The following is a 23,059-nucleotide window of genomic DNA, read 5'->3' as shown; positions in this document are numbered from 1 at the left end:
GGAAATCACAGACATTGCCTGCCTTGTACCTTGCTTATGAGCATCCTTGTGGTTAATGATTTGGTGGCTATGAGATCGAAGTAAAATTACTATTGTTGGAAATAAAGGAAAAAATGCATTATATATCTGTAAACAGGATTCTGGAAAAATCTCTTAGCCTGGTAGGAGGTGAGGGAGAATGTGGTCAAAGACCATCAAGGAGATACAGACTGTTTTATGAAAGCTTTTAATACCATATAGATACAGGGGGAAAGAGTAAACTTTCTATTTCTTGCTTCGAGTATTGTGCCTTGAATTATCAGGCCAAAGTAAAAATGCCAAGAAGAAATATATAATAAAGACTCAAAATTAAGCAGAAATTATTTCTAAAACATGTATGTGGAGGTTAAAAATTTTCTATTGCATAGTGCCTTGAGTTATTAGAGAGCAGATGGGATATAACAGCAGTCAAGTTTTCCCTAAAATATATTATTAGTGTTTTGGAAAGAAACTTTGTAAAACAAAGTAGGAAATCTGGAGTGCTTACTCCACTCATAAAATTTAAATTATAAACAAGCATTCTATAAGGTTTACATTAATTAGCTTTCCACTGTTAGAGAAAATAGAGTCTTTGGAAAAATAGTATAGGCTAGAGAGTGAATAGCTATGATCCTGATGTTACATAAGAAACATAGAAAGATAATGTTCATTCTCATAAGTGCTCTTTTAAACATACATGAATCACACTTCTAGATTATCCTTTGGAGTAATATCTACTGCAGCACCTCAGTCCTCGATACTCCATATACCTCCTTATATGCATGTACTTTTATATATATATCAGTTAAGTTCAGTTCATTCTCTCAGTTGTGTCCAACTCTTTGCGACCCCATGAATCACAGCATGCCAGGACTCCCTGTCCATCACCATCTCCCAGAGTTCACTCAAACTCACATCCATCGAGTCGGTGATGCCATCCAGCCATCTCGTCCTCTATCGTCCCCTTTTCCTCCTGCCCTCAATCCCTCCCAGCATCAGTCTTTTCCAATGAGTCAACTCTTTGCATGAGGTGGCCAAAGTACTGGAGTTTCAGCTTTAGCATCATTCCTTCCAAAGAACACCCAGGGCTGATCTCCTTTAGAATGGACTGGTTGAATCTCCTTGTAGTCCAAGGGACTCTCAAGAGTCTTCTCCAACACCACAGTTCAAAAGCATCAATTCTTCACCGCTCAGCTTTCTTCACAGTCCAACTCTCACTCCATACATGACCACAGGAAAAACCATAGCCTTGACTAGAGGAATCTTTGTTGGCAAAGTAATGTCTCTGCTTTTGAATATGCTATCTAGGTTGGTCATAACTTGTCTTTCAAGGAGTAAGCGTCTTTTAATTTCATGGCTGTAGTCACCATCTGCAGTGATTTTGGAGCCCAAAAAGATAAAGTCTGACACTGTTTCCACTGTTTCCCCATCTATTTGCCATGAAGTGATGGGACCAGATGCCATGATCTTCATTTTCTGAATGTTGAGCTTTAAGCCAACTTTTTCACTCTTCTATTTCACTTTCATCAAAAGGCTTTTTAGTTCCTCTTCACTTTCTTCCATAAGGGTGGTGTCATCTGCGTATCTGAGGTTATTGATATTTCTACCAGCAATCTTGATGCCAGCTTGTGCTTCTTCCAGCCCAGTGTTTCTCATGATGTACTGTGCATATAAGTTAAATAAGCAGGGTGACAGATGGTAAAAGAATCTACATCTTCCCAAATGGTAAAAGAATCTGCCTACAAGGCAGGAGACCCCTGCATTGCAGGGTTCAGTCCCCGGAAGAGGAAGATCCTCTGGAAAAGCGAATGGCTACCCACTCCAGTATTGTTGCCTGGAGAATTTCATAGACAGAGGAGCCAGGCAGACTACAGTCTGTGGGGTCACAAAGAATCATACATGACTGAACTACTAACACACACACACACATAGACACACACACACAAACATATATATTTATATGATTATATGTATACATTTATGGGTTATATATTTATATTTGTGTAAACATAATATGAGTTAGAACTCATTATATATCTAAGTATGTGTATGTGTATATACATATATATATTAAAATTTTGTCTGGGGAATGCATGTTCTAAATAAGGTGTTATAATTGGAATCCTGCAAGGTATAGTAGGGAGCATAGAAGAAAATGTTGCAATGATTATGCTTTTATTTTCAGAATCAGCTTTTTAATATTGACCTCATAAGTTAAGAACACCTGTTAACAATGGGAATTCATTTCTGAGTCTTGATCTGCAATATGGAATGAAAATACATTTTTATTTGCCCATTTCTTTAATGAGGTAGTTGCCATTCAGACATGCAGATCTGGGCTCTGATTTATTTACATGATCTTCATATGTGAGTCTACGGATCTTCATTGGGATATACCACTTGCTGGTCTACATTGAGAAGCTTGGGACACATTATGAGGTGAATAAGTTCTGAGAATGTAATGGACATATGGTCACTGTACAGCAAGTCCCTACAGATGAACTTTTGTTTCAAACTTTCAAGGGTATGAATGTGTGTCCGCGTGTTCAGTCATGTGTGCTGGTTCATGTGTCTGGTGTGCCTTGTCTTATGCATGTATCCTCTGCAAGTGGCTGTGCTTTTGACTACTTTATAGTAATGTACAGAGTACAGTAGAACAGTATCTTTATTCCAGGATGTCTGGAAGCAAGCACAAAAGCAGCAGTGATGTAGCTCATGGTGCTAAGAAGCAACAAGCATAACTATGGAAACAAAAGTGAAGATAATTGAAAGAGTGGAGCAAGGCGAGAAGATGGTAAACATGCTCATTCTTATAAGATGAATTATTCAAACATTGACACAATTCTAAAGAACAAGTACAAGATCACAGAACATGTGCAGTCTGCTGTGGTTATGATGTCAACACTAATATTGGAGAAGCGAGAGAAAAGTGATGGAGATGGAGAAACTTCTCAGTGTCTGGATGCAGCATCAGCATCAAGTCCCACTCAGCTTCATGCTGATTCAAGAGAAAGCTAAAAGTTTTTATGAAGACTTGAAGAAGAAACACAGTGAACAATCAGCAACTTAGTGACCCTCAGTGAGAAGCTGGAGCTAGATCTGCAAGAGGACGACTTCGTTGAACTGCTTGCTGTGCAACACAGGGAGCTTACTAATGAAGACCTGATGGAATTGCAGGTCTAGAGAGACAAGAGGAAGAAAGAGTAACTGAAGAACTTAAGAGATTCACAACACCGGAAATGTCAAGAGATTTTCTTTTTTGGAAGAAGTGCTGTTAGCTTTTGAGGCACAGGACCAAACATAGAACTGTACAAAAAGCTTGCAGCAGCTGTTCAGAATGCAATCAAGTGCCACTGTGTTATCTACAATGAGCGGGGGGTGGGGGGAGGGAAGGATCTACCACCCAGACATCACTGAATTGTTTATTCAAGGGAGAGATAGAATTGAATCCAGCAAGGAATCAGAACCTGTGCCATCAACATCAGGCGTGAGTGAAAGTGCAGCTTGCCCTCGGTCTCCTATTGCTTAAGATCCTTCAGCTTTATCACCTTCCACTTCCTTCTGCCTCCAGCCAGTAACTCTTCTTGCCTATTCAGTCAATGCCAGTCCCTGTATGCCAGCAGTTGTACTGTGCTGCTGTGCTTTTCAAGATACTGCACTGCAAGATTAAGCATGTTTCCTTTATTTCTTTATTTGTTTTTTATATATTGTTTGTGTGAGTATTAAACACATATTACAGTACTGTACTTTATAGCCAATTGTGTTAATTGAGTACCTAAGCTAATTCTGTTGAACTTAAAAAAATTAGACTTAAAAACAAGCTCTTGGAACAGAACTTGTTCCAAAGTAGGGGACTTATTATAGTTATTAATTCTGTATTGTATATTTGAAATTTTCTGAGAGTAGATCTTAAGTGTTCTCATCAAAAAGTGAAAATAAATAATAACTATGAATAGTGATAAATGCATTAATTAATTTGATTGTGATACTCATTTCACAATGAATATACCTTAAATCATCATGTTGCAAAATTTAAATATATTTTTGTCAACTATACTTCAAAAAACCCAGGGGTAAAAATGTAAAGCTTGGCCCAGAATCTAAAATCAGCAACCTGCTTAGATGGGATGAAGCCTGTAATTTCAACTCGATGTTGTAAGTAACCAAATTAAATAGCCACAGTAGATATGTAACCTGCAGGAAAATTCAAGAAGTTGTATAAAACTCTCTAAAGCTTGTATGGGTTTGTACCTGCCTGAATATAGAAATAAATATAAGTTCTAATATATTTCTGACTTTGATAACCAAAGATCAACATGCATAAAATTATAATGAGATTATTGCTAAAATAATTCATGATTTTCTATGTGCATCATTTACACAAGATGAGTGCTTTCATTCATAACTACTGTAAATGCCGGGCGTTTGGTTGGGTAAGGGTATTTTAAAAAGTCTGAGAGAGTACTGTTCTAAGATCCAAAGGGAATAATATGACAAATTCTGTAAAAAATAAATGCTATCATAAACATTTGCATAATGATAATTTAACTTTCATATGAGACTAAAGTTTGATTTTGTGGATGTGAAACTGAGGTGCAGTACTTATTGATGAGATGTGGTTGACAAAATTGGGCATGGAGAATGGAGTTAGTGGAAATTTGTGCTGCTGAGGAAGGGTCCCTGTTGAATCTCCAGAGAGAATCCTACAAAATAGGAGATACTGCAGTACTCTTTAGCTGCTGAAAGTTGGTGGTATATACCCAAGATAAAGAAAGTAGTGCTGCAGGGAATACAGCAAATCCACAGCTTCACCATTTTGGCCATTCTGAGGTTGGCACAAACAAATTCAACTTCCTTTTTATTTAGTCATTTATAAATCTGTAATCAAAATCCATGTTGATGATAGATGCTTCTTGTTGATAGATTTGACTTGTATGAAAATATAAGCCATTTATTACTCTAATAGAATTCATCCCTTTAGCATAGCTTCTTTATCAGTGATTGTTTCCATGTTAACATGTTGAACTTGTTATTCTAATGGAAAGTTTGGCAGCTCTTCTCATATTGCTATATGAAAGAAATAGTCTATCTGAGAAATAAATCAGGTTAACCAATGTGCAAAGGTCCATTTTAACCTACGGTGTATCCACCTAATGTAAGATATGCATATTTCTATGTTTTGAGTGTGTAGAGGGAGGCTGTGTATGACATCTGGCATTTTTGATAGTTGTCTGTGTAGTCTGCTATGCTGGACGTACTCATTTAACAGAGTTTTCTCAGCATTGTTATTGCTGGATTTTCTGCATGCAGGTATTTTCCTAATATTTTCTCCTAATCTGTCTCTTAATGAAGCTCAAGAATTTCACTGTGGTTGAGCAGAAGTAAAGAAAGAAGTCTCTGTTTCATAATTTCCATGTAAAGTACTTTGAATAGATCTATATAATATCCATCCAACCAAATACAAGAGTTTAGTAAATAGGATTTTGTAAGTTTTAAAGAAACTCTGTACTCAGAGTCAGGATATATGTTTTTAGTCTTATTTTTCTCCTGATTATAGGCTCCAAGAACTCTGCTTAATATTAACTGTTTCAACTTAATCAATTCACCTTAAAAACAAAAGCAGAAGAATGAACAAACAAAACCATAAATGAATACCAATCTCATGCAATACTGTTTTTCTTTGAAATGCAGAATGGCACATTATAGAGACTGAATAAATGAAGAATAAAGAAGTTCTTTTCTATCCAGTTTTAGTATAGCCTTCCTGAAAAATGAGCTAAAGGATCAATCATGTTTTCTTATTCATGAAAATTTTCTACAACTGAATTTTAATTCGATTACAGAAATTTTGGTAGAAAATGATGTTTTATATATTTTTATTTAGTCAGTTTTTAATTCAAGGAGTTTTTACCCAGGGATCAGATCAGATCAGATCAGTCACTCAGTCGTGTCTGACTCTTTGCGACCCTATGAATCGCAGCACGCCAGTCCTCCCTGTCCATCACCAACTCTCAGAGTTCACTCAGACTCACGTCCATCGAGTCAGTGATGCCATCCAGCCATCTCATCCTGGGTCGTCCCCTTCTCCTCTTGCCCCCAATCCCTCCCAGCATCAGAGTCTTTTCCAATGAGTCAACTCTTTGCATGAGGTGGCCAAAGTACTGGAGTTTCAGCTTTAGCATCATTCCTTCCAAAGAAATCCCTGGGCTGATCTCCTTCAGAATGGACTGGTTGCATCTCCTTGCAGTCCAAGGGACTCTCAAGAGTCTTCTCCAACACCACAGTTCTAAAGCATCAATTCTTCGGCGCTCAGCCTTCTTCACAGTCCAACTCTCACACCCATACATGACCACAGGAAAAACCATAGCCTTGACTAGAGGAATCTTTGTTGGCAAAGTAATGTCTCTGCTTTTGAATATGCTATCTAGGTTGGTCATAACTTTTCTTTCAAGGAGTAAGCGTCTTTTAATTTCATGGCTGCAGTCACCATCTGCAGTGATTTTGGAGCCCAGAAAAATAAAGTCTGACACTGTTTCCACTGTTTCCCCATCTATTTCCCATGAAGTGGTGGGACCGGATGCCATGATCTTCGTTTTCTGAATTTTGAGCTTTAAGCCAACATTTTCACCCTCCTCTTTCACTTTCATCAAGAGGCTTTTGAGTTCCTCTTCACTTTCTGCCATAAGTGTGGTGTCCTCTGCATATCTGAGGTTATTGATATTTCTCCCTGCAATCTTGATTCCAGCTTGTGTTTCTTCCAGTCCAGTGTTTCTCATGATGTACTCTGCATAGAAGTTAAATAAACAGGGTGACAATATCCAGCCTTGACGTACTCCTTTTCCTATTTGGAACCAGTCTGTTGTTCCATGTCCAGTTCTAACTGTTGCTTCCTGACCTGCATACAAACTTCTCAAGAGGCAGATCAGGTGGTCTGGTATTCCCATCTCTTTCAGAATTTTCCACAGTTTCTTGTGATCCACACAGTCAAAGGCTAACTGTGGGGTAAATACTACTTATTGACGGTTTGTGTTGTACCATGAGAAAGTGTGCTAAAGTTGTTTAAATTACTTGTGATCTGAAGCTAATCATCAATAGAAAAATTATAACATATTAACATCAAAACTAGCATTGGATTTACCTTTGGAAATTTTTTGTTTATAAGATTCTTCTTTCCATGTGTATTTTAAGAAGAAGCTCTAAGTCTCCAAGAACTTCTATAGTTAAATGCAATGTGTGACATATGCAGGTTATTAATAAAGAAGTATTGCTTTGAACTATAGTTAAAACTACCATAGAAATATTTTTGTAATTTTCTTTTTGTTTCAGTTTCTGCTTGAATTATCTGTGAACAGTAAAAATATATCATCATTTGAACTTTTTAAAGCAATGCTATTCTTCAAAAAAGTGTATTTTTATTATTGAATTGAACTATCAGTAGATTAAGTAGTGTTAACATGAAATTTATTCTTAATATGCAATAAATAGGTTGTAGACCTGATAAAAACAGTTTTTAGTTAAAAGAATTCCATTAGCATTATTACAATGCTAGAGAAAATAATGTGCAAAATAGAGTCACTGTCATGATCCTGACCTTGTGATACAAATTAAAATAAAGAAAAGTGTCATATTTCTCCGTGGTTCAACTTGGGTTCACCTAATAGAACTCTGACAAAAGCAAATGTTTTGTCATTTAGTCTGTTGCCAAGAACATTTTAGTGCATAATTAATGATAATCCACTCTTTAATATGTGTATATGAATGAACACAAAGTTCCTGCTGGTGCCACAGAAACAATATCGTGTTCAGTGTGAAGAGAGCAGCACAATATCTACTAAAATAATGAGCTGTGGAAAGGATAATGGAAGGTGTCAGAAGCACAATAAACATGATTAGAGTGGATGAGGAGAAAAGAATGCAATTTAGTACCATCAGAATTTTTCTCTTAAAAAAGAAAGTAATTCCTTCATGGATTTTTCATGTCTTCTCTTGCCAGGTTATCTATAAATATCATGGAAATACAGGCTGTTGCTTAGCTTACACCTCTCTCTTGTATAATTGACCCTCAAGATGTGATGTTCTCTAGAGTAATGCTTATTATTTACTCTGCATACAAATCACCTGGGGAATATAGCAACATGCAGATTCTGATTCAACAGACCTGAGGTGGGACCTGAGATTTTGCATTTCACACTAGTTCCTAAGAGATGCTCTTTTTTTTCTGGTTTATGGATCACACCTGCATGACAAGACCTGGGGAATCATCTTTGGGCCTCTTCTCAGAAGTCACAATATCCCTAAACAGTTAATCCACTGACATGAATTTAAATATTTCATGTATGTTCCTGATTTGTTATTCTTTACTCCAGTTTCAATTCTTCCAATCTTTGAATTATTCAATTACATATTAAAAACTAAACTCATTATTGTCACACTCAAATGCAATGGACCTGCTTCATGCCTTGTCACATTAGTGATACTATCATTCCTCAACTTGACTACGATGATCATATTATACCCATTTTACAGACATTGCTTTGAAAGTTAGGTAATATATAAATGACTCCACTACTAAGTAAGATAGTCAAAATTTGTGTACATATTATCTGATTTGAAGATCTATATTTATTTGCTATATTTGATTATATCTTTTAAAAATAAACTTTCCCTAATGGAGTTCAAAATTAACTAGTCTTTTATAGTACCTCTTTACTGTGAAGACACTTTTAAAGGTTAAAAAAATTAGTAAAATAAAATAAACTAATCTTGCTGGTCTTTATCTTCTGATAAGCTCATATTCAATCATAAAATGCAGTTTTCTGTGTAACCTTTTCCAGTTTTCAAGGCAATATAATATCTTCTTTCCTCTGTGATCTCACAGAAGCTTGGTATCCTACCAAGAAAGACATCAGATTATATACCAATTGTTTGTTGTGGTGTCTGTCTTCACACCTTGGGGTATAAGCTCCTGGGAGTTAAGAACTGTGACTTATTTATCTGTTAAATGTTTAAAACTAGAATAAAAATGGAAGGAATACAAGACAGTTTTAAAAATTAATCAAATAGCATAGAAACATGCATAAAAATTATCTTGCAAATGCTCTCTTCAAATCCCATTTCTCTGAATTTAAGTAATCATTGTTGTAAATTTAGTGTGCAATTATTTAAATTATCTATGTATACCTATTCATATACTATTTATAATTTTCCCATCTACATAGTTATATATATATATGTACATATAAATATTAGGTCATATTGTACAAACTATTCTTTGACTTGGTTTTATTTAGGAAGTATCTTGGGCAACTTTCCATAAATTTATATATAGATATAACAGTTTTAGTGAATATATAGTAACTATGATATAAAGGTATTATTTTTTAGTTAAATGTAATTAATTTATAATGCTGTATTATTTTCTAGTGTATAACAAAGTGATTCAGTTATATATAGTGAATATCTATCTATCTATATATGTATATATCTATCTATCTGTATGGATATATATATATATGTATATATGTATTTATATTCTTCCATTGTGGTTTATTAGAAAATACTGAATATAGTTCCTTGTGCTGTATAGTAGGATTTTTCTGTTTATCTACTTTATATACAGTATTAATAGTTTGTGTCTGCTAATCCAAATCTCCTATTTGATCTTTACCCCACTTTTCCCATTTGATGTAAGTGTTTTCTAAATGTGTTGCAAGTCTGTTTCTATTTTTTAAGTAATTTTATTTGTATCATATTTTAGCTTTCACTTATAAGGGCTATCATATGATATTTGTCTTTTTCTGACTCACTTCACTTAATGTGATAATCTCTAGGTCTGTTCATTATTTCACTATTTTTTATGGCTGAGTAGTATTCCATTGTATATATGAACCACACCTTTATCCATTCATCTATCAATAGTTTTTTAGCTTGCTTCCATGTCTTGGCTATTGTAAATAGTACTGCAGTGAATATTGGAATACATGTATCATTTCGAATTATGGTTTTCTTCATATTTGCCCAGGAATGGGATTGGAGGATCATATGTTAGCTCTATTTTCAGTGGTCTTATGAGCTTTTATACTGTTGTCCACAGTGACTGCACCAATGTACATTCCCACCAGGAGTGTAGGACAGTTCTTTCTCCACACCCTCCAGAATTTATTATTTGTAGACATTTTAATAATGGCAATTTTGATCTATATGAGGTGATACCTTATTTTAGTCTAATTTGCATTTCTGTAATAATGAGAAATGTTGAGCATCTTTTCATATGCCTATTAGCCATATGTATGTCTTCTTTGAAGTAATGTTATTTAGGACTGGGTCCATTTTCTGATTGAGTTGTTTGTTTTTTGGTATTGGGTTGTATGAGCTGTTTATATATTTTGGAAATTAAACCCTTGTCAATCACACCATAATTTTTAAATACTCACATATATGTACAATTTAAGGTTTTCAACATTTTTTCATTACAAATAAAGTTGAGAAAACATATTTCGTATTTGCTTTTGTTCATGTTTGAGCTTTTCTCTGCAATAGATATCTAGACTTGAATTCACTGATTTAAAATATTGCATGTTTTGATACATGCAGCCAAATTACCTGCCAAGAAAACAATACCAGGTCATTCTGCCATGAATAGAATGACCATGATTAAAAAAAGAGACATTTCCTTCACCTATACTGGTCTTATAAAACTGTTAATTTATGTCAACAATACAAGTGAGGAAAAAAAATCTTATTTTCATTTCCCTAATTACTTATAATCTTAGTATATCTTGGAAATATTTTTGTTTGACTTTTTCTCTATGTTCATTTTTTTTCCATTGATTTTTCTCTATGATTATTTTTTCTATTTTTTTGGTTTTTAATTATTTGTTCATACATTTAAGAATTAATTATATTTAATATTCTGAGGGTTTTCTCATTCTCTTGTCTCTAAATTTATTTGCAATATATTTAAATGAAATCCAGATTTCACATTTTCTGGTTCTTTTGTCTTCATGACCTGTTGCTTTTTTGTTTTCTTGGATCTACTTATTTTAGTCTTAGTTTCTTCTTTATGTCATTATTTTACTTCACATAGAGTAAGGCCCATCATTTTACAGTGTATACTTAGATGAGTTTGAATAAACATAGCTTATTCGTAGTTGTAAAGCCATCACCACAATGAAGTTATAGAAAACTGTCACCACAGAAAAGGAAAACTATTTTTCTCTGTAGGTTATCATCAATCCCGTGCTTTCATTTACCATAATAATTTTGGAATTTATCCATGTTGTGCATGTATCAGCAGATGTTTCCTTTTTATTATTGAATAGTATTATGTTTTAAAGATAAGCCATACATTTTTTAAAAAATCCATTTACCAGGTGATGGACATTTTTGATTGTTTCTAGTTATTAGTAATAAGAAAAAGAAGCTGTAGAAGTGTTTGTGTATACATATGACTTCTTATTTACTTGAATAAATAAATAGGACAGGCATTGATAGATTTTATAGTTAGCAGAAGATTATATAATTTTCAGTCCCACCAACAAGTATGAGAGTTACATTTGATCCTCACCCTTGTTTGATATTACCAAGTTGTTCATTTAAGTATTTTCATATATAGTAGTGATGGGGAAATCTGTCCATATACCTATTTGCCTTATGTATGTCTGAATAGAAGAATCTGTTCAAATCTTTCACTCTTTTAAAATATTAGATTACTGACATCTGAAGAGTTTTTCTGGCTACATATCCTTTGTCAATTATGAGTTTTGCTAATATTTTCTCCCAGTCTATGTCTTGCCTTTTTCTTTTTAAGTGTTTTTCAAAGAGCAAACTGTTTTATCCAGTTTTTAAGTTTGCTTTTTGCATTCTATTTAAGAAATAATTATGTAACTCAAAGTTGCAATGATTTTATTTGGTATATTTTCTTTTAAATTATATGTTTTAGAATTTCAGGCTTTACTTTTAGGTCTAGGATACATTTTTGGTTTTACTTCATATGGTGTGAGTTAAAGTTCTAGGTTAATTTCTTCTTTATTATTTTGCTAGCTGTACAATTGTCCTATTGTGATTTACAGGAAAAAATCATAAAAATAATGAACACAAATTAAGTGAAATAACATGAAATAAAACCATAAGTGAAGCAGAGCCATGGGATAGGAGCATTAAGAGAGTAAAGAGTGGGAAGCAAGATCCAGTTTTAAATAAAGTCCTCAGGGTAGGGTTCATTTAAGCAAGCACTTGAAATTGGTGAGAGAGAAGCCGTCTAATAGGTGTGGGACTGATGGGCTGTGGGAACTATACAGCCAAGTCTCTAAGGTTAAATTATGGCTACCTTGACAAGGTAGCAGGGTGACCCAATAGGTCTAAGACTGTGATCAATGAAAACACAGGAGGACATGAAGTCACAGAAGTATAGGAACTAGATCAAATAAGACTTTGTAGGCTATTGGCTCTTACCAGGACATAAATGTAAAACCACTAGAGTTTAAACGAGAGCGATAGATTTAACACAAGATCTTAAAGAATCACTTTGAGTACTGTGTTAGAAAGAGGTTATAAGAGAACAAGAAAGAGGGAGACAAGTAATGAGGCTGACCTGGGAGAAGAAAGTCAGAATTTACTTAAATTTGATATGAGAAAGAAAGAAGGGAGTTACAAATGGCTTCCAGAGTCTGGCCTTAGCACTAGAGACGGATGGAGTTGTAATAAACTTATATGGGAAGGTTATGAGTAAAATAGATTTGAGGAGGAATCATGAGACTGTTTCAGTTCAGTTCAGTTCAGTCGCTCAGTCCTGTCTGACTCTTTGCGACCCCATGAATCGCAGCACACCAGGCCTCCCTGTCAATCACCAACTCCCAGAGTTCACTCAGATTCACGTCCATCGAGTCAGCGATGCCATCCAGCCATCTCATCCTCTGTCATCCCCTTCTCCTCCTGCCCCCAATCCCTCCCAGCATCAGAGTCTTTTCCAATGAATCAACTCTTCGCATGAGGTGGCCAAAGTACTGGAGTTTCAGCTTTAGCATCATTCCTTCCAAAGAAATCCCAGGGCTGATCTCCTTCAGAATGGACTGGTTGCATCTCCTTGCAGTCCAAGGGACTCTCAAGAGTCTTCTCCAACACCACAGTTCAAAAGCATCAATTCTTCGGCCCTCAGCCTTCTTCATAGTCCAACTCTCACATCCATACATGACCACAGGAAAAACCATAGCCCTGACTAAATGGACCTTTATTGGCAAAGTAATGTCTCTGCTTTTGAATATGCTATCTAGGTTCATCATAACTTTCCTTCCAAGGAGTAAGCGTCTTTTAATTTCATGGCTGTAGTCACCATCTGCAGTGATTTTGGAGCCCAGAAAAATAAAGTCTGACACTGTTTCCACTGTTTCCCCATCTATTTGCCATGAAGTGATGGGACCGGATGCCATGATCTTCGTTTTCTGAATGTTGAGCTTTAAGCCAACTGTCTCACTCTCCTCTTTCACTTTCATCAAGAGGCTTTTGAGTTCCTCTTCACTTTCTGCCATAAGGGTGGTATCATCTGCATATCTGAGGTTATTGATATTTCTCCCAGCAATCTTGATTCCAACTTGTGAGACTGTTTAGGACATTTTAAATTTGAGCTGCCTAATAAATATTCAAGTAGAAATGCTGTATGAACAATTCGACACAAGAGTCTGGAGTTCAGAAATCTGTACTGAAGATAAGTCATTTCACATGTTGGTAGTTTATTTTAAGAGATTGAATGAGACTACAAAAAAAAAGAAAAATGAATGTGGCTAAAGGAAAAACCAAGGACTGAGCCCAGAAATACTAGAAAATCAAGATGTTGGTAAGAAGGAGGAGTCAAGTTGACTAGGAGGGGAGCCTTCACTGAGCTGGAGAAAAAGCAAGTAAAGATGGTGCTGAATATGAGGGAGTGATTCACTGGGTTAAATGCTTCTGATGGCTAAATAGATGGAGGTTTGAGAACTGACCACTTGATTTGACTTTGTGGCTATCACTTATGACCTACAAGACAACAATCGTATAGTAGTGGGGAAAAAACCTGATTGGAATAGGCTTAAGAGAAAAATAGAAGAGACGTTGGAGAAGGATTACAAACAATTCTTTGAGAATTTTATCATGAATTGGAGAAAGGAATAAGGAATACAAGGCTAAAAAGGTTTTTATTGTTTTTTAGCAGAAGAAATAAGTAGCTTGTTTTTATGACTGATGGGAAAAATAAAAATTGATGAAGCAGATCAAAGGGGAAAGTTACTAGAGCAATGTGCCCTGGCAGATAAGAATTTCTGAGATCTAATGCAAAGTGGAAGGTGGAGGTAATGACCTTAAAAGTCCTTTAAAAAAGGACTCCTAAAGGAGTCCATAGGATTTCCCTGGCGGTGTAGTGGTTAAGACTCAGCCTTTCAATGCAGGGTGTTCGATCCCTGGTTGGAGAGCTAAGGTCCCACATGCCTAGTTGCAAAAACAAAAACCCAGAACATAATCAACAAAAACAATATTGTAACAAATTCAATAAAGACTCTAAAAATGATCCACATCAAAAATAAAATCTTAAAAACATAGAATCTATCAATTTATAAAAGCAAAACAAAACTTCAGGAGTCCATGTATTATAACTGGAAGGGAGGCAAATGCATGAGTACAAATGATGGCTGCTGGTTAGATAAGGTAGTGGAGCTCAAGGAGGTTATCTTCTGTCTGCGTTTATTTTCTCACTGAGATATAAAGCAGAATCTTTGCCTGAGAGTAGAAATGGGAGAGAAGGTATGGGAGGTTTGGGAAGGGAAGTCATGGAATAATCACCTAGGAAAGTAGACTAGTGATTGGATAGGTGAAGTGTTGTAGAATTGCTGGACACCAATATGGGATGTTAAAGTTCATGATCATGAATTTAAACACATAGTCTCTGTGGCTGTAGTGCTTTTCTCCAGCTACATTTAGCATGGTTGAAGGTACGGAAGTAGAAGGGCAAGGAAATAAGTGGTGTATAGAAAATAAAATGCAGAGAGACATTTAGACCAATGATTTTGTTCACAGCAAAATCCAAAGGGTCAGTGACTTTAGTTTCTTTTCAGATCCCATAGTAAATTTAAACATACAGAATAATTTTGCTAGGAAAAATAAGGAAGTGGCAACAAAATAAATGCAGGAAGGGGATGATAAAAGGAAAGGGGCAAGAAATAGTGGAGCTATAAAATAGCTGAATCTAGATAGTTTCAGTCGCATTTGTACGTGTGACTGAATGACAATCATCCCTTTATTGTTCTTACTTGTTTTTCCTAGTTTTCAGCCGGCTGTAAGTCAAATACCACATTCTCCCGTGGCTAATTCAGCTGTCAACAAGGATGTACTTTTACTTGAAAGAGTCAAGAACATTTCTGTCTCCCACTACAGCACTATTGCAGGCACCCATTTAAAACGTGAAACAAAACTCTTCAGTAAAATATGCTGTGGACACAAGTTCCAAAATTCAAGCTCACCATGCTGCTAAAGTTTAAAGACAGAGAAGTAGTAATGTGCCATTCATGAGTCATTCAAATTGGGTATCTTTAATGGAATTATGACAAAAGCCAATGTTCTTTTCTTTTCAAGAGCGGTTGCTATGTTAAATTATAGAGCCTTGTTAATGATATTCTACTCTTGTCATTCACTTCAGAAAATGTAACACTAAGCATTAGAATATGATTATTGCAGAATATAATAATTTTTTTGTTCCTAGCCCTATGTCAAACCAGATGTCCATCTAACTTCAGTGTTGTGACTGCCGCAAATCTCCTTTTCCTGATGTTCCAGGTGCTGCTGAACTAGTTCAGAATACTTTATTAATGACACCAATGCTGTGGCTGGTTGAAACACTAAAGTTTGTAAATAAAGCAATATGTGCTCATTTGAAACATGAACGCTGTTTCCACTTATAAACTGGGAAGAAAAATCTTGGCAAGGAGCCACATCCTTTCCTGGCATTGCTTAGATGACCTTTAATGCATTTGATCAGGATATGAGTCACTGTTTCTGAGAACTGGAGTTCTTGCAAGTGGTCACCTTGTTGGAAGGGAACTGAAGATGTAATTCCTTAGTCACACCTCTATGATCTCAGTGTCTCCTGTAAAATTGATAGGAAAACATTAAACAAAATAAAATAATCCAAAACTTGAAAGTTGAGGGGATAAGTAGTTTCTGTTTAAACAATAAGAAAACGCTCTGTCATAGAACATAAGATTAAGATTTGTTGTAGTATCTTATCCATAAATAATGAGAAAAGAATTTCACGATATTAAGCTCTGTTCTAGCTTTTGGAATAACTTCCTCAATGGTTATAGTTAGGTGTACTTCCGCTTGCATTTGATTATGTAAGTGTTATACTATAGGACCTTATCTGTCAGTGTTGCTAGCAGAATAAAACAAAAGGAATGAAATGGAGGAGTTGATGAATATTTAATAATGCTTCTAATCAATCTCACCAAATAAACATTTCTTGTGTTGCTTTGCAATTGAGATTGGCTATCAGAGGAACTTGCAGATGGTTATTTTTATATGCCCCAGTGAAAGTCTTGGAAGTCTAATTGGACTGGTAAGTGATTTTATAATTATTAATAAATTTTAATGACTAATAGCTTAGAGTAAACAAAATGATATTAAAACATGTTTTCTAGGTAAAGTTTTTATCAAATATATGTTGCATCTTTTCCTAAAGTATTCACTTATTTTAAAAAGTAATATTTTACATTGTAATTTTTAATTTATACTGTTCCTTTATGCATCCCCTAACCACTTTAACTGTCACATTTAGTATTGTGGAAATCAGTAACATCAAAGAGAAATGCCAGCCATAATACACAAGCCATAAAGATCATTTCAGATCATAATTAATTTGGAAATGTTGATGGGTTTGCTGTGACCATAAGTAAGACTTTTTTTTAAGAAAAAGACCAATTGTAGTGGTATCTCTTTCAGTAAACGTAAGCAAAAATGAACCAGGTATGCCATAGCTGGAAAACAACCAACATGGAGGAAAAAGGATAATATTACATAAAGTATTGTTGAAAAGTAAAGTGTTATATTATTAAATGAATCACAAGTTGCTGCTGCTGCTACTAGGTCGCTTCAGTCGTGTCCGACTCTGTGCGACCCCATAGACAGCAGCCCACCAAGCTCCCCCATCCCTGGGATTCTCCAGGCAAGAACACTGGAGTGGGTTGCCATTTCCTTCTCCAATGCATGAGAGTGAAAAGTCAAAGTGAAGTTGTTCAGTTGTGTCCGACTCTTAGCGACCCCATAGACTGCAGCCCACCAGGCTCCTCCATCCATGGGATTTTCCAGGCAAGAGTGCCGGAGTGGGGTGCCATTGCCTTCTCCGCAATCACAAGTTAAGAACTAATTAAAAATTTTGTAGTTGGATTAACTGTCTTCAGGATCAACAGGTGTGGCCTCAGTTCAGTTCAGTCGCTCAGTCGTGTCTGACTCTGCGACCCCATGAATCACAGCATACCAGGCCTCCCTGTCCATCACCAACTCCCAGAGTTCACTCAGACTCACGTCCATCAAGTCAGTGATGCCATCCAGCCATCTCATCCTCTGTCATTCCCTTCTCCTCCTGCCCCCAATCCCTCCCAGCATCAGAGTCTTTTCCAATGAGTCAACTCTTCACATGAGGTGGCCAAAGTACTGGAGTTTCAGCTTTAGCATCATTCCTTCCAAAGAAATCCCAGGGCTGATCTCCTTCAGAATGGACTGGTTGCATCTCCTTGCAGTCCAAGGGACTCTCAAGAGTCTTCTCCAACACCACAGTTCAAAAGCATCAATTCTTCGGCCCTCAGCCTTCTTCATAGTCCAACTCTCACATCCATACATGACCACAGGAAAAACCATAGCCTTGACTAGATGAAGCCTTGACTTGACTAGACTTGACATTACTTCGTTGGCAAAGTAATGTCTCTGCTTTTGAATATGCCATCTAGGTTGGTCATAACTTTCCTTCCAAGGTGTGGCCTACTTGGATCCAAATTCTTATAGATATCGATTTGTTCTCCTGGTGATCACTTTTAACCCCTTATGATTCTTGTGCTCTTCCGTAAGTAGCTCTCCAATTTAAGAGTTGAACATGTCTAGAAAGACACTGAAATGAAACACTGACTTTGATATTGTTTTGCTATATTGTGTGTGTATGTGTGTGAGTTTAAAATGAATAATTAATTGCAAAGAGACTCTTCTCATTCTTTTTTTTTAATGGTTATCTTATATTTTATGGAAGAAATGAACTCTGTATGTAGAAAGATGAAGAGTAGAAGAGATATAACTTTTATATTTGTGCCACCATGGACTCCCTTCACTAATGACTATGGCTTTAATCTAATTAAAAAAAAATCAGGTGCTAGTGGTTATAGAGGTGATTGCGGAGGTGATATTTACAATATTTATAAACCAGATATAATTTACTACAAATATATCTGTCTCACAATAGATATTTTAAATTATTGAAGCTAGAATTTTTCCTAAAGCAGAGTGTATGAATACAAATTTTATCACAAAGGAATGTAAACAGTATTTTGGGTTTAGTTTTGTCCTTTGACCAGAGTCATGCTAAACAGTAGCTTCCTGTTCATTATTACAGATTGGAAATATTTCTCTGAGGTACTGTGTAAGCCAGATTGGTAAGGGCAGGATGGGAAAAAAATCTATTGGAGAATAATTCTAAATCTTTTCCAATACTCATGTTCCTCTCAAATCTCCTACAATTCTTCCCAATCTCCCAGATTTATTTTCCAGAAGTTTTCAGATGACTTTTTATTAGAAGGCTTAAAAAAACAAACAAACTAGGTTTTAATCAGAAAATTACATTTACAGTTCTACTCTGAAAGTGTTTATCTATAGAATTATCCATGAGTTCATCTCCTGGTTAGTGCCACCTCTCACCTCAATCAAGAAAAAATCATCTTTTATGACATAATCCAAAATCCATACACCCCAGAGAGGTGATGCCCAGCTATTTTGTGCTGCTAAGAGGGATCTAAAATTTTATTTTTTAACAGTTAAGAATTTGAAATATAAACAATTTTTTCCTTCATCCTGTTTTTTTTTTTTCCTAAAAATTGCATTAGCAGACATTGAAGAGAACAAAGTCTTCTGCTCATTAAAAAATTGTACTTGATGCACTCTGATTTATTTAAATGTCTTTTGTCAGACTCAAAGAAGGAGTCAGAGAAATTCTGGTTCAAACCGGGTGACACTTAAATACAGTTGTTGTAAAAGAGATTATTCCTAAACAAACTAATAAATGTATGAATTAATAGATACAAAAGAAAACCTTTAAAAAGTTTAACTATTGTAAAGTAATTAACCTCCAATTAAAATAAATAAATTTATATTAAAAATAACTATTTTATTATTTTTTAAAGAAGCATTTATTTGTAGAGTAAAAACTGTGAATTTTATATATAAAAATTAGTGCTGAAGAGCTAACTTAAAAAATAGACTTTATTTTCTAGACGGTTTAAAGTTCAGAGAAAAATGAGATGGAAGATACAGAAATTTTTCATATGCTCTCTGTCCACAATACATGCAGAGCCTACCTCATCTTCTACCAGAGTGGTATGTTGTTGCAATCAGTAGACCCTCATGATACAGCATTATCACTCAAGTCCATAATTTGCATTGGAGTTCAGTCTTTATCTTGCATGTTTCAATGGGATTTGAAAAATGTATAATGAGGTATATCCACCATTATAGAATCACACAAAATAGTTTCACTGCTCCCCAAATCCTCTCTGTTCTACCTATTCACCCCCAGCCAGACCCCTAACTACTGGCAACTACTGATCCCTTTACTACCTCTCTTTGTGTGTGTATGTGTGTTAGTTGCTCAGTCATATCCAACTTTTTGTCACCACATGGACTGCAGCCTGCCACACTCCTCTGTCCATGGAATTCTCCAGGCAAGAATACTAGAGTGGGTAGCTGTTCCCTTCTCCAAGGGACCTTCCTGACCCAGAGATCGAACCCAGGTCTTCTGCACTGCAGGCAGATTCTTTACCATCTGAGCCAACAGGGAAGCCCTTTACTGTCTCTGTAGTTCTTGCCTTTACCAGAATATTGCATAATTGGAATCAAGATGTATGTACCCTTTTCAGACTGACTTCCTTTACTTAGTGGTATGTATTCGTGTGTCCTCCATATCTTTTCATGCCTTGATAGCTCATTTATTTTTAGCACTGAATAATATTTCACTGTCTGAATGCACTACAGTTTATTTATATATTCACCTACTGAAGAACATATTGGTTGCCTCATAATTTTGGCAATTTCAAATTAAGCTGTTATAGACATCTGTGTGAATCTTTTAGGTGGACATAAGTTTTAGGTCCTTTAGGTTAAATACCAAGGAACACATTACTGGATCATATGGTAGGACTATGTTTAGTTTTGTAAGAAATTTCCAAAATGTCCTCCACAATGGTGGTAACATTTTGCTTTCACGTTACCAATGAATGATGGTTCCTCTTGCTCCACATCCATATCAGCATTTGGATTTGGCCATTCTAAAATATATGTAGTATTATATTATTGTTGATTTTTAAATATATGTGATGTGAACTATCTTTTCATATGTGTTTTTCCATCTATATCTTCTTTGCTGATGTGTCTGTTCAGGTCTTTGGCCCAGTTTTTAGTTGAGTTGATTGTTTTCTTATTGTTAAGTTTTAAGAGTCTTTTGTATATTTTGCATGATAGTCCTTTATCAGACTTTAAATATTTTCTCCCAACCTGTGGCTTTTCCCCTCCATTCCCTTGACAATGTCAATGACAATGACAAAGTAAAGGTTTAAATTTTAATTAAGTTCAGCTTATCAGTGCCTTTTGTCATGGATCATTTCCTTGGCTGTTATATCTAAAAAGTCATCACATACTCGTGGTCATTTAAGTATTTTCTCAAGTCATATTCTAAGAATTTTATAGTTTTGCATTTTACATTTAGGTGTATGATATAGCTGAGTTAATTTATGTAAAGGATATAACATTTACATCTTAGGTGCATTTTTTTGCATCTAGTTGTTCCAACACCATTGTTGAAAAGACTATTTTTGCATAATTGTAAATTGTATTGCTTTTGATCTTTTGTAAAGTTGACTCTATTTAGGTGCTGTGCTAAGTCATTTCAATTGTGTCCAGCTTGTTGGACCCCATGGACTGTAGCTCACCAGGCTCCTCTGTCCATGGGATTCTCCAGGCAAGAATTATGGAGTGGTTTGCCATGCTCTCCTCCAGGGGATCTTCCTGACCCAGGGATTGAGCCTTCTTCTCTTATGTCTCCTGAACTGGCAGAAGGGTTCTCTATCACTAGTGCCCCCTGGGAAGCCCCTGTCTCTATTTAGGTGAGTATATTTTGGGGTTCTCTATGCAATGCCATTAACCCGTTTGTCTATTCTTTCAGTGAAATGCCACAGTCTTGGTTACTGTGCTTAACTATTATAAATGGTTTTCAGTAAGTCCTAAAGTTGGGTTGTGTCAATCTTCTTTTTTTTTTTTCTTTAATAGAAAATTATTTAATTAGTATACATGTGTTCCCCATCCTGAACCCTCCTCCCTCCTCCCTCCCCACACCATCCCTCTGGGTCGTCCCAGTGCACCAGCCCCAAGCATCCAGCATCGTGCATTGAACCTTGACTGGCACCTCATTTCATACATGACGTTTCACATGTTTCATGCCATTCTCCCAAATCTTCCCACCCTCTCCCTCTCCCACAGAGTCCATAAGACTGTTCTATATATCAGTGTCTCTTTTGCTGTCTCGTATACAGGGTTATCAATCTTCTGACTTTGTTCTTTTCCTTCAATGTTGTGTTGGCTATTGTGGGTTTTGCCTTCAATGTTGTGTTGGCTATTGTGGGTTTTTGCCTCTTTGTAAGATTTTATAATATGTTTGTTGATATCCACCAAATAACTTGCAGGGTTTGGTATTATTTTCAATCTGGAGGTCAAGTTGGAAAGAACTGACTTCTTGCCAATACAGAGTTTTCCTACCCATAGACATTGAATATTGTTCTATTTATTTAGTTACCTTGATTTCTTTCATCAGAATTGTATGGTTTTCTATATGTAGGTCCTGTACATATTTTATTAGACTTACACCTAGATATTTCATTTTGGAAAATGCTAATTTAAGTGGTCCCCTTGGAATACCAGACCACCTGATCTGCCTCTTGAGAAATTTGTATGCAGGTCAGGAAGCAACAGTTAGAACTGGACATGGAATAACAGACGGGTTCCAAATAGGAAAAGGAGTACGTCAAGGCTGAATATTGTCACCCTGTTTATTTAACTTATATGCAGAGTACATCATGAGAAACGCTGGGCTGGAAGAAGCACAAGCTGGAATCAAGATTGCCGGGAGAAATATCAATAACCTCAGATATGCAGAAGATACCACCCTTATGGCAGAAAGTGAAGAGGAACTCAAAAGCCTCTTGATGAAAGTGAAAGTGGAGAGTGAAAACGTTGGCTTAAAGTTCAACATTCAGAAAACGAAGATCATGGCATCCGGTTCCATCACTTCATGGCAAATAGATCAGGAAACAGTGGAAACAGTGTCAGACTTTATTTTTCTGGGCTCCAAAATCACTGCAGGTGGTGACTGAGGCCATGAAATTAAAAGACGCTTACTCCTTGGAAGAAAAGTTATGACCAACCTAGATAGCATATTCAAAAGCAGAGACATTACTTTGCCAACAAAGGTCCATTTAGTCAAGGCTATGGTTTTTCCTGAGGTCATATATGGATGTGAGAGTTGGACTGTGAAGAAGGCTGAGGGCCAAAGAATTGATGCTTTTGAACTGAGGTGTTGGAGAAGACTCTTGAGAGTCCCTTGGACTGCAAGGAGATGCAACCAGTCCATTCTGAAGGAGATCAGCCCAGGGATTTCTTTGGAAGGAATGATGCTAAAGCTGAAACTCCAGGACTTTGGCCACCTCATGCGAAGAGTTGACTCATTGGAAAAGACTCTGATGCTGGGAGGGATTGGGGGCAGGAGGAGAAGGGGACG

Source organism: Bos indicus x Bos taurus, chromosome 9 (assembly GCF_003369695.1).
Source record: "Bos indicus x Bos taurus breed Angus x Brahman F1 hybrid chromosome 9, Bos_hybrid_MaternalHap_v2.0, whole genome shotgun sequence".
NCBI classification, from domain to species: Eukaryota; Metazoa; Chordata; class Mammalia; order Artiodactyla; family Bovidae; genus Bos; species Bos indicus x Bos taurus.
Note: the sequence above shows the minus strand (reverse complement) of the source record.